Source organism: Cibotium barometz, chromosome 47 (assembly GCF_041138505.1).
Source record: "Cibotium barometz isolate CiBa-2024 chromosome 47, ASM4113850v1, whole genome shotgun sequence".
In the NCBI taxonomy this organism is placed as follows: domain Eukaryota; kingdom Viridiplantae; phylum Streptophyta; class Polypodiopsida; order Cyatheales; family Cibotiaceae; genus Cibotium; species Cibotium barometz.
The window spans coordinates 22,569,375-22,584,040 of NC_141092.1; the positions used below are offsets into that span (position 1 = coordinate 22,569,375).

The window sequence follows — 14,666 nt, forward strand, 5'->3', positions numbered from 1 at the left end:
ATAGCAACCATTAGAGACTGCCCAACTCCCAAGACAATATATGATGTGAGATCTTTTCTAGGACTTTCACGCTCTTATAGAAAATTCATGCGAAACTTTTCTTGCAGTACATTAACAAAAGTATGTTTTTTGTTGGGGTGACAGTCAACAAAAGTTTTTTGACTATCTCTTAACTCACACCCCACTCCTACAATTACTTGACTTTACTACCTACTCTACTTCCTCGCATAATGACATGATTTGGACCATAGTAGATAGGTTTAGCAAACAAGCATACTTTGTGGCATGCAAGAAGACATTGATTGCTCCACTTGCAAAACAAAGATATTTATTAAAACTGTTTTCACTCATTGTGGTCTTCCTAGAGTAATTGTTTCTGATATAGGCTCTCGCTTTTGCAATAATTTTTGAATAGTTTTGTTTTCAAATTTAGACTCTAAGATGGACTTTAGTTTCACTTTCCACCCAGAAAGGAATGGCCAGACCTAAGCTACTAACATCACTATCATGTGGACCTTTTGAGGGCCTATACAATTGAAAAACCGTATAATTGGGATGAGCATTTGCACATTTTGCAATTTGCTTATAACAATACCACCCACTTTGTCAGGAAAGGCACCCTTCGAAGTTATCTAGGGTAAAAAGTTACCTACGCGGACTTCTAGAATCGGAACACAAGTTCAAGCCGCGTATACCATTTTGCCTGTGCCCACACCCAGATTTTGGCCGAAGTGACTCAATCTATTAAAAAAGCTCAAGAAAGATATACAAAACAAGTAAACAAGAAGCGAAGACCTATGCAATTTCAAGAGAATGACATCGTTTGGTTAAGAATCGAAAAACATAGATTTGAAAAGCATCCCAAGCTTAAACTCGTCCATGTTTTATGGGCGTTTCAATACTTCTCAAGAAAATAAATGACAATACTTTTAGATTTGACATCACACCTCACTGACATATACACAACTCCTTTCATATCAATTTGCTACACCCATTTAAGGGAACTCTTCCACTTTATCATGTTCTAGATGACCCACCTCTTTTACAAGAAGACTCCAAAAAATTAGTCCCAGAATCTATCCTTGACCATGACCAGATGACCACTCATACATGTACTATTTATCATCGATACTTGATTAAAATACAAGAACCACTCTACTAAGGAAGCGTTGTCTACCTACTATGCCCTGATTATTGCCTACCATTCACAGTCACATTGATTCTAGCTATGTGCACAGACTCACCGATTGAGGCAATGTACATATATCCTTTTATGTGTACAGACTTGCTATTTGAGGCAGTACACTACGTGGAGACTTGGCGATTGAGGCAGCACATTCTTTATATGTAGACTCGTCGACGATTGAGGCAGCATGGTTTCATGTGGACTCGTTGACCAAGGCAACACGAGTTTTTCAAAGAAGACTCGCCGATTGAGGCATCTTTCTAGCTTTATGACCAATTGAGGTCAATTGCTTTCCAACCCCGGGGCATGGTATGGACAACTTTTTGTGTTGGGTTCCTAGAAGGGGGTTTGAAAATGTAGTCCTCCAACCTATACAACCAAGCCAAGGTTGTATCCGTTGGGCTAGTGTGCTCTACTACCAAGGGCGGCACAAGGCAAAGAGAGGCATTGTGAAGGTGGCTCCCAAGTATACATAGGAGGTGACAATCTCCACTGCGTCACCTTTAAATGAAAATGCATGTTTGGTAAGCCACCCACGATGGCGAGATGTTCAAGAGCACCATGATTTTGGTCTTGCCAAGATTCAGAGTGGGATCCTTGTCCTCACAAAGTAGAAGTGCACCCAATTATCTTTTACAAACCCTTTGGAGAGAGAGAGAGAGAGAGAGAGAGAGAGAGAGAGAGAGAGAGAGAGAGAGAGAGAGAGAGAGAGAGAGAGAGAGAGAGAGAGAGAGAGAGAGAGTTCTCCCCAAATTGTGCTTTTACTTACTAATAAGGAATGCTTGCCAAATACACACACCCACCTTGGGCATGCATGCCCTTGTTTACTTGTCAAAAAAACACACCCATCTTGGGCATACATGACCTTGTTTACTTGTTTCATGCTTGCCTGTGCTCAAAATAGTTTTTAGTTTCCTTTGCAATCATTCTATTTTCATAATTTGGACTATCCATATTGAGTTAACTAATCAGAAACTTTTTTTCCACCTTTTTTTCTTGTGATCCCAAGCACATGTAGTACATCTCTGAGTTATTAGAATAACGTGGCTTGAAAAACCTAAGTCAATATACTATGCTATCAACATGTGCCATGGCAAACAAATGCTCGTCCTTTCATGCATCTTGCCATGAGGTTCATCATCAGTGACATGGTAAATATATGTTGATCCTTTCCTACATCTCCTTGAGATGTCGATGCATGGTTTGGCTACGGTATCTTCCACATATGATGTGACTCCCCTTCTTCGTGCATTCCTTTAGCTTTTGTTACAACTTTTGGGACTTGCTTTAGTTTATGTATTATCCTCTTCTTCTTTGGTGTTAATGAACATATTGTTATCTCCTAAACCTTATGTTCAGCTTCCAATTAGCCAAATAGATACCCACTTCTCTATATTATATAAAGGAAGAGTTTCACGACGCTGCCATGTGGCAAGAATTTGGAGGTTAGGGGGGGAAATTTGGAGGTTCAAGGAGAGGTAAGCTCCTATTACTCTAGGAATTTAAAAAATATCAAGTTGGGAATAATATACGTGCGAAGCATGGGTAAGGCCACTAGTCCAGTGAAAGACGATGATTGACCACCCTATGTGAAATATGGACTTGAAAGAGTTGAGTTTACTAATGATATCAAAACTATTAATAAGTGTAAATTTGTACAAAGAAAAAGTGTGAGGCATAAGCCCACACTTTTTGTTTGGATTGCACAATATATAAGATTTCCTCCAAGTTAGATTACTACACAAGTTGTGAACCCTCCACCCTATCAAAGGATACTAGTGCCGAAGGTGTGTGATTGGCCCAAAGTTGATTTCACAATTAATGCAATAGAAGGGTGCTTCATAAATCATGTGCATTTGGATCTAAGAGGATGTACCCAAGAGTGTTTACAAAGCACTTGAACGAATGGCTTGCGAGTCCTTGTTGTAATATTTTCATGTGCTAGTTTTTGCAAGTGGCATTTGGCCCTTGCGCTTGCTCGTTATTTCAACAAATTAATTAGTTGTGATATTTTCATGTGCTAGTTTTGCAACTGGCATTTGGCCTCTTGCATGTGCTCTTTTCTTCAACAAATTAATTAGTTGTAGCTTGGATCACTTCTTAGAGGCTTCAAAATGTATGCTCTTCGGAACTTTTGCATAGAGAAAGCCTTTGGTCGAAAGGTTTGTTGCCATTTCTAAAGCTCGAACTTCAAGTGCCCTAAATTTTAAAACGCTATCGATAGACTCCTTCAAATTTTGGGCTACGGCTACGTTTGATTATTATTTTTTCCTTTCACTGCATTCTGGAAAACGCGGGAGGGGAAATTCATCCCCCTCTCTCTCTCTCTTTCTCTCTCTCTCTCTCAATCAAAAGGAAGAGGAGGAGGAGAGGGAGGAGGAGAACAACGGCGCGTTTGTGTGCTCCTTCCAGAATAAGGTTTGCAGTGGCGGATCCAGCGAAGAAGCGCAGCGGGAGCCAGATCTGCCAGGTACACATCAATGCAGCTTCCCTTCAACGGCCTTCTACGTTGCACTCGTCATCACTAAGGAATTATAAATTGCTCTGTGTGCGTTTGTGTGGGGCGACGCTCGTCCCCCTTCTGGAATTCGTCTATGCCCGCGAATATGACGGTTACTGCAGGCTAGTCAGGGGCAACACGTGCTCCTTTAGGGCTGACGTCGAACTCCTCCTATGGGCTATTCTCTTAAGTATTTTCCGAACTTCAGGCTAATTCGGGAACTTCACAGTCATATATTAGGAAACAACCCTGGTTCTGTGAAGTGCTTAGCTAATCCAGAGAGTTTTACACCTTGCACCCCCATCAGAATGGAAGACCATCTGTTTTTAAAGCCATTCTAGCGCTTATGCATGTGTGATAGTAGGCTATTGCACTGCCCTCGTTATTTTATCATGTTAGAGATGCTAAGTCAAGTAGTAATGCTCAGTTTTTTAAACCTTTTGTCTCGTCTTGTATCTTGTCCAGGAACTTTGTTTGAATACTCCCTTGTGTTCTTGATTTGGAAAATTGAGGCATTAGTTAGTAAGCACTGTGCAGTGTGGAATAAAATGAGTACCTGACCATGTAGATTGACGTGACAAGTTTGTGTGTCTCCTCACATGTAGCTTGAGATTCCACATCAGTATTGGTGGCGCGAACAAAGCAAGTTCTGGATTTTGGAGGGGCCCTGAAGGCCATTGGCACGTTATATTGTCGTTGTGGCCATATGTAAAGGCATGTACATGGCAAGGTGTTGAAGCCAAGCACTTGTGGTGTAGGTTACTATTTTCAAGTATGCATTTAAAATAGTGAAAGGCTAAATCCCTTTTAAAATGCTTGGGAATGGAAGATGAAATCACACCACTAGGTACAACAATCAAAAACAAAAAATGAAACTAGGGGAATGAAGAGGCCCATCAATGAAAGCACTTTGTAAAGACATAGGGTTGTCTGCTAGGGTTCCTTCTGTTGAGAGACTTTAATGCCGAATAGCGTAGAAACAAGCTTCAATATTGGATTTTTAGATGCATGATACTTTTATAGATGATGCCACATGATCTTGATATCGGCTTTACATCTGCTATATATGGATGCCTCAATCACGATGACTTGCTTGAGGTGGGGGACATGCAAAGACACAGTGGCAGTTAATGAGATTAGTCAACATATCCTACTTGTCCGCCACAGTGTAGGTGACTATCTTACTTGGTCCCATTACTGTGGTCACATAGGTCTCTACCACAATCACTACCTACTAGATCGAGGCTACAGTGCTAGTTGTTCTACCCTCTTGTCTACTATTGTATTACGTGAGGCGTAGCAGAAGCTTTTAATGATGATTCAGGAGTGTGTTTGTTACGTCCCAGGGCTAACTAGGGTTAAGACCCTCGGGCTGGGTTAACCATAGCCCAGGGTTAGGCATCTTAAGTGGGGGGATTAGTGGCTTTTATGAGACATGTGCTATATTTGGCTCCTGGTTTATAGGAGGCCTATATAAGTCACTTTATGGGTCAGTTTTGAGAGAGAGCTCCTTAGACCTGGACACGAGGCCTTGAGACTACTCCGTGCTTACATCCGATGGGTGTATACTGGTGGTATGGGACGCCAAGGACTTTGCGCGTGGAGCCATGTCTCGGATGCTACTGTCCCCCTTGCTCGGGGGTGAGCTTGAATGGCTCTATGATTGGGCGGTGAGCTTGATGCTATGTCCTTTTGTTTTTATGTTTATGTTTAATCGTAGGGTTTATCTGGTTGGGGCTTTACATTGGTATTAGAGCTAGACCTACTTGGATTAAGCTTGGAAATCTCCGAAAGGAGGAGAGGAGAAAATCCATCGCCTGGATCTTCCACCTTAAGTCGTCAAGTTGCTTTTTCACTTTTCAAGGTCTGGGTGGTATGGGGCACTTGGACGGAAGGCGGGAAGTAACCGGGCTCAAGGGAGAAGATCGGTGTGGTTGGATGTGTGGGAGTTTTGCAAAGAACTCCATATCCATGTGAAAAAGCAGAGAAAAGCATCGTGCTGTTGGTGCTTTTTTGAGTTTTATGCAGGGGAATTCTTTGCCCTAAAACCTTCTGTCTGTACCCGCGCTTTTGCATCTCTAGGCTTCATCCAACAGCTTTTTTCTCCATGGTTGAACTATCAGGGTTTTCTGTGCGGACTGGTCACCCTGTCTGCAAGGGGTGTGCGTAGATTTGAGGTTGATCTAGAGCTGCCGTGAACAGCCCTGCTGGTCGCCATGATACAGCAGGAAAGAGTGGTGTGAGGACATGATCATGCGTGGAGGTTTTGACGTGTAGAGAAGGCTGTACGGGCACTGTCCAGAGCATAGAGAGAGGGGAAAAGCACTGCTGTGAGCCGATTCAGGGTGTCCTGTGTGACTGCCCATGTGTGGCCGTGGTACCCATGAGTGGGCATGCCCGGGTGTGAAGGGGGACGCCCCATAACTGGGCTGGATGGCCAGAATGTGGGCGCATATCAGTAAGAGCCGAGTACTCTATATATGGCTGGTAGGTGCGTGGTGTGTGTAAGCACACATGGTGCTTTTTGCCAAAAAAACAGGTCGATTTGGAGCTTTTTTGGTGGGCGCATATCTGAGATGCTTTTTTGGGCATCAAGTATGCTTTTGCGGGTGTTTGGTCACTTATGCACACAAAATTCTGAAGTCGACCAGAATTTGCGCCTTTTAACACCCTGAGCTTCTTGCTCTTTTTTGTGCATCACCTCTGCCATCGCTTGGTTAGACAAGTTTACACCTCCACCTCAAGCTTTTACTTTCTTTACAAGTACTCTTTCTGGACAGATTCATGGCTAAATACATGGATACCTTGGTTTCATTTGTGGAGGTGTCTGGACCTTTATCAGCCTCTCCTGCAATAACTCAACTTGGGGTAACTACAGTATCTATTCCTCCTATGCAGGATGGTGATACAGTTCAACCTAGTATACCACAAGTGTTCCCTCAGTATGTGGGACAACCTATACCCGCTTTACAAACAGGTGTGGATCCCAAATTTTTACATGCTTTTTCACAGTTTGCTACTCCGTATTCTCAGTATACGGGTTATGTACAACCTCCTCTACCTTCGACACAACCTTCTCCTATTCCTCAACCTCTTGCATCTCCACGAGTGGATACTTTGTATGCCATTGTGCTTGATCTACAACAACTCACGGAGCTACGCTCCCAAGCTCCCCAAGCTTCAGCTAGTAATCCTCCTCCTTTGCAAGTGGCTTTTCATTCGGAATCGTTTTCTGGTGCGAAGAAAGAGTGTGAGGAGCTTTACTTGGATAGCTGGCTTGCGAAGTGGACTGCCTTTTTTGATCTGTCCAGACTACAAATCGAGACCCATACAAATGGTGTCTCCAGATCTTCAACGCATGGACAATTGCCAGAACCTCCTTTTCTTGGGTAGGGTACCTCATCTGTGCATCTGAAAGCTTTTTACTTTCAAATGCTATGGGCCTCCCATCTTGGAATAGGGAAGCACCTATTGCATAATCATTGGCATCCGTTTCAACCACAAACGGTTTATTGGGATTCACAATCAGCAACATAGGCGCCGAGGTAACAAGCTCCTTCAGTGCTCTAAAACACTGGTCCAACTTGTCACTCCAAACCACTGGAGGACTTAGCTTGCCTTTCTTATTTCTCACCCCCTTTAAGAGTTCAGCCAAAGGGGTGGCAATCTTGGCATAAGCCTCGATGAACTTCCAAAAAAGCCAGTGAATCCCAAAAAAGAATTCACTTGCCTAATCGTCCTTGGAATAGGCCATTCAAGGACCTTTTGAACCTTTTCCGGATCAATCTTCACACCGTCAATGGTAATGACATGATGGAGATACAAGAGTTCTTGCTTAAAGAAATCACATTTTGACTCCTTTGCATACAGCTTCAATCGTCTTAGAATCTCTAAGACGACTTTGAGATGTTGTATGTGTTCTTCCAATGACCTACTATAAATCAATATGTCATCAAGGAAGACAACAATACACTTCCCCAGATATGGATGAAATAAATCGTTCATCATCTGCTGGAAAGTAGCAGGAGCATTACTCAACCCGAAAGGTAAGACTAAAAACTCATAGTGGCCATAGCGCGTTCGAAACACAGTCTTAGGCACGTCCTCGGGTTTAATCCTTATCTGATGATAGCCTGACCGTTGATCAATCTTGGTGAAATACTTAGCGCCTTGAAGACGATCCACCAAGTCATCCATCCTCGGTAAAGGATACTTGTTCTTGACAATGAGCTTGTTCAAGCCTTTGTAATCTAGACAGAAGCGCATATTACCATCTTTCTTCCGTGACAAAAGAACGTGGAGACTTACTAGATTGAACAAAACCTTTATTGAGATACTCTTGCAGTTGTCGAGCAATCTCGTCCTCTTCCCTCTGGCCAAAGCGTTAAGGTTGCCGGGAGATGGGATGGCTACCTGGCAATAGCTCAATCTCATGGTCAACACCCTGCTCGGGTGGCGGACCATCTGGTAACTCGTTAGGAAATACATCACAAAACTCTTTTAAAATATCGTCCAAAATTTGTTGTTCTTTAGTACAAATATTGCTTGAGATAGAATTACACTCTAAAACAGATGATCTTAACAAAATTTCAGAATTGAAAAGATTACAGAAACAACAAAAAGATACAGAATTTGGATCAAAAAGTGATTCATATATATCCTCGGCCAAAGCCCGAGTCAAGTTTACATTAGAAAATCCACGGGGGCATCACCCCGGATTACATAGAGTTCACCATCATGAACAAACGAGAGCTTATGAGTCTGATAATCTAACATTATCGTCTGGCTCTTGTCAAAAAACCAGGATATTCCCAAAATCATATCCACCTTGTCAAGGTTCATGATATGGAAGTCCAAAGCCTCTCGGTAGTCTTGAATCTGGACCTCTAGTCTAGGCACCGTTCGATCCCACACTTCCACGTTTGCACCCTGAGCAAGGTTGACCACATACCGATGATCACTTGCCTCCGTGGGGTAGCCGGAGTGTCTGTACCTAATGTGAAGAAATAAAATTGTGAGTAGAACCGTTGTCAAATAAAATCCGCACCCTTTGGCTGCCTACAGATCCCTCAACTCAGAGGAGATCATGTGGATCGAAAGTAGATTCACTTATCTGACATCCACGGCAACTACTTGAGGCCAAATGATGAATTTCAACATAAGAGATCAAAGAGTTACCTTGTAGTTCCGTAATATGTACCGAGGTCTTATCCCCTGAAGACTTCTTCTTCGGACAATCCCGCTAGTGATGACCAGGCTGGTTGCACTCGAAGCACAAGTTCTCTTTCTTCGCCTTCGCTAACTGTTCTTCGCTAACTGTTCTTCGGTTTGCAAAGCGGATCTTTTCTTGTCTCTCGAGCGCTTTTTGGGATTGCGCTGTGATGAGTGACCATCCTGGGATGTTGCAACACTACCTCGTTTCTTGTCTTTAGAGGATTTTTGGTTCTTGCGTGCAGACTCACCCGGGCTCACCACCTCTTCTGACAGCAAGGGTGTCATCAAAATTCTTGGCATAGCGGTAGATGTCGTCCAAAGAATAAATACGGTTCCGTAGAACCTCATTCTGATAATATGGAGGTACTCCGAATAAATAAAGCATATACACCAACACATGAGGCTCCTCAAGGGCCTTAACAACGATTCACCAAGTCTTTGAACTCCCGGGAATAGTTGTCCAGGCTCTTCTTTCCCATCTCCAATTTGAACAACTTATGAAAGTTTTCAATTTTGTTGATCGAGACAAACTGTTGCTTAAACACTTGCTGAAAATCAGCCCATGTTGTCGGCTTTTCACGAAGGTCCTTCCACCAGGCAAACGCCTTATGCTGAAGCATAATTTGAATCTGACTAATACGTTGAGCATCAGTGTATTTGTACAGATCAAAAAAGGCGGTCCACGTCGCAAGCCAACTATCCAAGTAAAGCTCCTCACACTCTTTCTTCTCACTGGAAAATAATTCCGGATGAAAAGGCACTTGCAGAGGAGGAGGATTACTAGCTGAAGCTTGTAATCCTCGGCGCCCATGTTGCTGATTGTGGATCCCTGTAAATCTTTTGTGGTTGAAATGGATGCCAATGATTATGCAATAGGTGCTGCCCTATTCTAGGATGGGAGGCCCATAGCATTTGAAAGTAAAAAGCTTTCAGATGCATAGATGAGAGGTACCCTACCTAGGAAAAGGAGCTTCTGGCAGTTGTCCATGCGTTGAAGATCTGGAGACACTATTTGTATGGGTCTCGATTTGTAGTCTGGACAGATCACCATTTGTTGAAGTAAATTTGTGATCAGCCTGACTTGAGGGGTCGGAAGGCCAGATGGATTGACCTCATGCAGGAGTTTGACTTTGAGATCCGTTACCGTAGGGGAACAACCAATCGGGTTGCTGATGCTCTTAGTAGGATCTCGAGGTTAATGCTATCTCTTTTGCTGAGATAACGATTGACTTCTATCCATCTCTCAAAGGGCGTTGCCAAGAAGATTCCCATTTTGGTTGAATTTGGCAATTGGTCTAGGTCGTAAGCAGCCTGCGAGATTCGAGTGTTCCGGACACTCCGGTCAGTGCTGTTGAGAGAAAGATATTGGAAAAGTATTCCATTAGAGGTGAATTACTGTTTAAGGATGGCAAGGTTTGTGTACATAGTGATCTAGATGTCCAAACTTTGATATTGCATGAGTGCCATGATGCACCTAGTGCAGGACACCCGGGCATACATAGAACCTTAGCCTTGGTTGGCCGGCATTTTTAGTGGCCACGCATGAAGGCCTTTGTCGAGGATTATGTGCGGAAGTGTTCCCAGTGCCAGCTTAACAAAGCTGAAAGGCTTAGAGTTGGAGGATTGTTACATCCTTTGCAAATTCTGAGGACAAATGGCAAAGTATCTCGATGGATTTTGTAGTTGGATTACCTCGGACTAATAGGGGCCATGACTCAATCTAGGTGGTTGTTTCCGATTGACGAAGATGGCAAGATTTATCCCTACTAAGTCGACGGTGAAGAGTCACGAGTTGGCTCAGCTCTTTGTGGAGTAGTTGTACAAGCTTTATGGACTACTTGAGGAGATTGTGAGTGACAGGGATTCCAAATTTATTGCACAATTTTGGCAATCCGTATTTTCCAAATTGGAAACACGCTTGAGTATGTCATCTTCGGATCATCCTGAGTCGGATGGTCAAATAAAGAGGACTAACCAAACTATGGAGGATATGTTGAGGGCGTATGTCTCCAAGAGACAGTCTGAGTGGGAAAGGTACCTCCCACAGATTGAGTTTGCTTATAATAGCAGTAAGCATGCAGCTACTGGTTATAGCCCATTCATGCTTATGTATGGTTATCAACCAAAGTCACCTATAGCCGTTGGGTTAAGGGGAGTCAAATTGCAATCAGCAGTGGCCTTCTTGCAAGATATGCAAGACATGCTGAAAATTGCAGGGAAAGCGTAAAGAGTGCTCAAGATCGCGTTGAGTTTTACGCCAACCAATGACGAACTCCTAGAGCCTTACAAGAGGGCATGTGGGTGTATCTTAAAGTCCCAAAGGACTCTAAAACGATGAGAACTGGTAAGGTTTACTAGCTGTCTTCTTGATGTTGTGGTCCTTATCAGATCACAAAGAAGATTAGTGAGGTAGCTTATCGGTTAGCACTTCCTTTTGGAATCAAGATTCACCTTGTTTTTCACATTAGTCGTTTAAAGGAACGTTTGGGTGAAGGTGATGAGATTGTCCCAGTGGAGGAGATCCCTAACCTCGAAGATATGACTAGGTATATTCAAAATGGTCTCGAAATACCGTTTATTCAGAGTACTTAATCAAGTGGAAGGGACGGTCTGTGGTTGTGGCTACATGGGAGTCAGTGCGTAGTTTGAAGAGTCGATTCCCCAAATTCATTGTTGAGGACATCAATGGTTCATAAGGGGGGAAGTATGTTACGTCCCAGGGCTAACTAGGGTTAGGACCCTCGGGTTGGGTTAACCATAGCTGAGGGTTAGGCATCTTAAGGGGGGGGATTAGTAGCTTTTATGAGACATGTGCTATATTTGGCTCCTGGTTTATAGGAGGCCTATATAAGTCACTTTATGGGTCAATTTTGAGAGAGAGCTCCTCAGACTTGGACTCGAGGCCTTGAGACTACTCCGTGCTTACATCCGATGGGTGTAAACTGGTGGTATGGGACGCTAGGGACTTTGCACGTGGAGCCATGTCTCGGATGCTACTGTCCCCCTTGCTTGGTGGTGAGCTTGAATGGCTCTATGGTTGGGTGGTGAGCTTGAGGCTATGTCCTTTTGTTTCCATGTTTATGCTTAATCGTAGGGTTTATCTGGTTGGGGCTTTACGGCGTTGACTTGCTGATTTGGGAAGAGAGAACAGAAGAGAATGGGGAGCATGTACCAGAGTCCCAATCACTTGCTTGCCGGTGTATTTGCTTATATTGCTGCAAACTGAAATGAAGTACAATATGGGTTGAATCTACCCAAAGATAGGACTGACCTGAAGGACCTTTCCACATGAAAACACACCTTCTCTTGGACTGAACTGCTGCCCGGACTGGACTGGTTTCAGGCTGAACCTTGTGTTTTCTCTCCACAGGAAGAAAACACTGAGTAGATGACCTCCCTTTGCCTTGCGTTTTAACTCACCAGGAAGCCCTTGCTTGGCTGCCAATAAATTGCTTGATTGCATAGATTTGAGATGATCAGAATGAACAAAAGACATGCCTGTATAGTGATAGGGGCTGGCTGACATAGAGGTGTAGGCCAGCCAACTTGGACAAGAGGATAAGGAAAATCATAAATATGCTTTTCGTGACCCTTTCCAGGGTGTGAGGCCACGTGGCTCGCGTTGGATGCTAAAGAAAGGTAAAAAAACTGATGGTGTTTGCTTTTGTGGGAATCGCAAGCTCTTCAAGCTCTTCCCTCGGTTTTCTTTGCGCAGTTTCAGTTGTGGGTAGTGCTGCTATCATAGCATCGTGGTTTCTTGTATGGACGAGAAAGCTTGCTTTGCTAGTGCATCAAAGCATGCGCAGCCCATAGTAGCGCTGAGCAAGTCTCCGATTCAGCTGCCGTTGAAGCTCCGTTTGCTTTTTTGGGAATCACAAGCTCTTCAAGGAGAGTTTCGAGGTCTGCTGTGCTCTTAGTGGTCTGGACAAGATCTGTACTGTTCTTTGAGGCCCCTTGGCCGAGCTCCTCAAGGGTCTTGCCCTTGGTCTCGGGCACGATGAAGATGATTAAGGTGATGGACGAGGGTGATGATGCCAAAGAGGCCGAAGGTGCTTGCGGCAAAAGCTTCTTCATGTGCTTCAATTCAGTCCTCAATGCATTGGGCTCATCCTCATGCATAGGCTCTTTTCCATGGGATGGCTGTCCCATGAATGCACTGTCATAACCTCTCTCAAGAGGCTTGTGCCTTCCAAGCAATGCATCGGAATCACAAGAAGCACTAGATTGATCTCTTGAATCTGGCACCTCCAAAGGGTTGCCTTGGCTGTCCATTGAGTCAAGTGTCTGTACTTGCTTCCGATCTCAAAACACCTTGTCTCCTCTTGAGAAAGAGAGACGACCAGGCTTTGATACCAATGTAACTGCTCCCTACAGGAGGCCTACAAATCGGAAGACAAAATACACATTTTTAGATCACTTAACTAATATCAACAATGGACATTATTAGCAACATTAAAATTGAAAATGACCAATAACACTTGATACCAACACTGGGGCGGAAAGGGCCGGCCCCCTCCTCAATACATTTGTATTTCTTGGAGTATTTATATGTACAAGTGTCACGGGCCAATAGGCCAAATTTCTTCTCACATGGAGTGAATACAACTTAAACAATTGGATACTTGTCAATGAAGTCTGGACAGACGAAGAAGTCCCAAGTCACAGGCACACTCCCACCTTCACTGGGTGCACACCTGCCTTTCACTCGTCTTCCGGGACTGTGCACCAACAGGCACGTCCGTACTAGCACAGCCAAAGGGGTACACCACGGAGGGAACATTGCCTGGTTCTCCCAGATAAGCTTTGCTCCCGGACTCCCTAGTGTTTCTAACCTTCACTCGCTCTCAGAATTCTGTGTTGGGTTTTATGCTGTGTATGCACCCAGAGGAGTGCTAGTGATCATTAGTAGGTTACTGGGGCACTTTTTACTTCAGTTAGTGGAGGTTTTTTTTCCCAGTTTTAGCTTAGTTTCACTTACAATAGTTTATAAGTGATTTGGTCCACCTGGCATACTTTATGGCCAGACCATGTGAACACATCTTTTAGGTCACTTCTTTATGTGGCTATTGTACTTCATTTTATCACTACTCAATACAAGAGAAGTCGTGTTCCTCTCTCTGCCACTCACGTTTCTTGCTGAAGTACCTTCCAAACCCTAACCCTAACAGCTGAGCTCCTTCATTTGGTATCAGAGCTCCCAGGTTGGCCTGCCCTGCCCGTACTGCTCCACGCGTCCTGCCTGTACTGTTCCACGCCTTCAGTTGTCCGTACAACCAGGTTCGTCAAGCTGCCAGTACTGGTTCGTCAGCAGCTAGTCGTCAGCTGCACGTACAGGTCTTCGCCTGTTTTGTTCAGTACCCGTCAGCTGCACGTACAGTCGCTCTGTTCCGTATAGACGCCTGCTTTGCTCCGTACACAGTCGCCTAGTACCCGTACAGTACCTGCAGCGACCTACACTCGCCGTCGGTTGCTTGCCCAGCTCCGTACAGTACCTGCTACCAACTTGTCGACTGCTGTCTCCGTACAGTACCTGCTACGTGTACCTGCAGCTATGAACATCCGCTATACAGTCGACCGTACCTGCTCCGTACAGCAGTCCAGTACCTGCTGCGCACACCTGCAGAGTTGACCTGTTGGCAGCTGTTTCCGTAAAGTATTTGCTGCATGCACCTGCTCCGTACAGTCGCCGTACAGTTGATCTGTTTTCGTACAGCTATTCCGTATAGCCTTAAGTCGACCTATACCTGCACTGTACTACTGTGCCAC

General features: G+C 44.2%; 1 protein-coding gene across 2 annotated transcripts in view; it reads left to right on the forward strand.

The window, feature by feature from the left end:
- Positions 1 to 3,405: 3,405 nt before the first annotated feature.
- LOC147611513 (polycomb group protein EMBRYONIC FLOWER 2-like) overlaps positions 3,406 to 14,666 on the forward strand; it is a 110,598-nt gene continuing 99,337 nt past the window's right edge. The window contains exon 1 of one of the 2 annotated variants that reach the window (XM_086784618.1): positions 3,406 to 3,656. The gene's annotated coding sequence lies outside the window, so the exon portion shown is untranslated. The remainder of the gene's footprint in view (positions 3,657 to 14,666) is intronic. The other variant, XM_086784619.1, reaches the window with a different exon arrangement.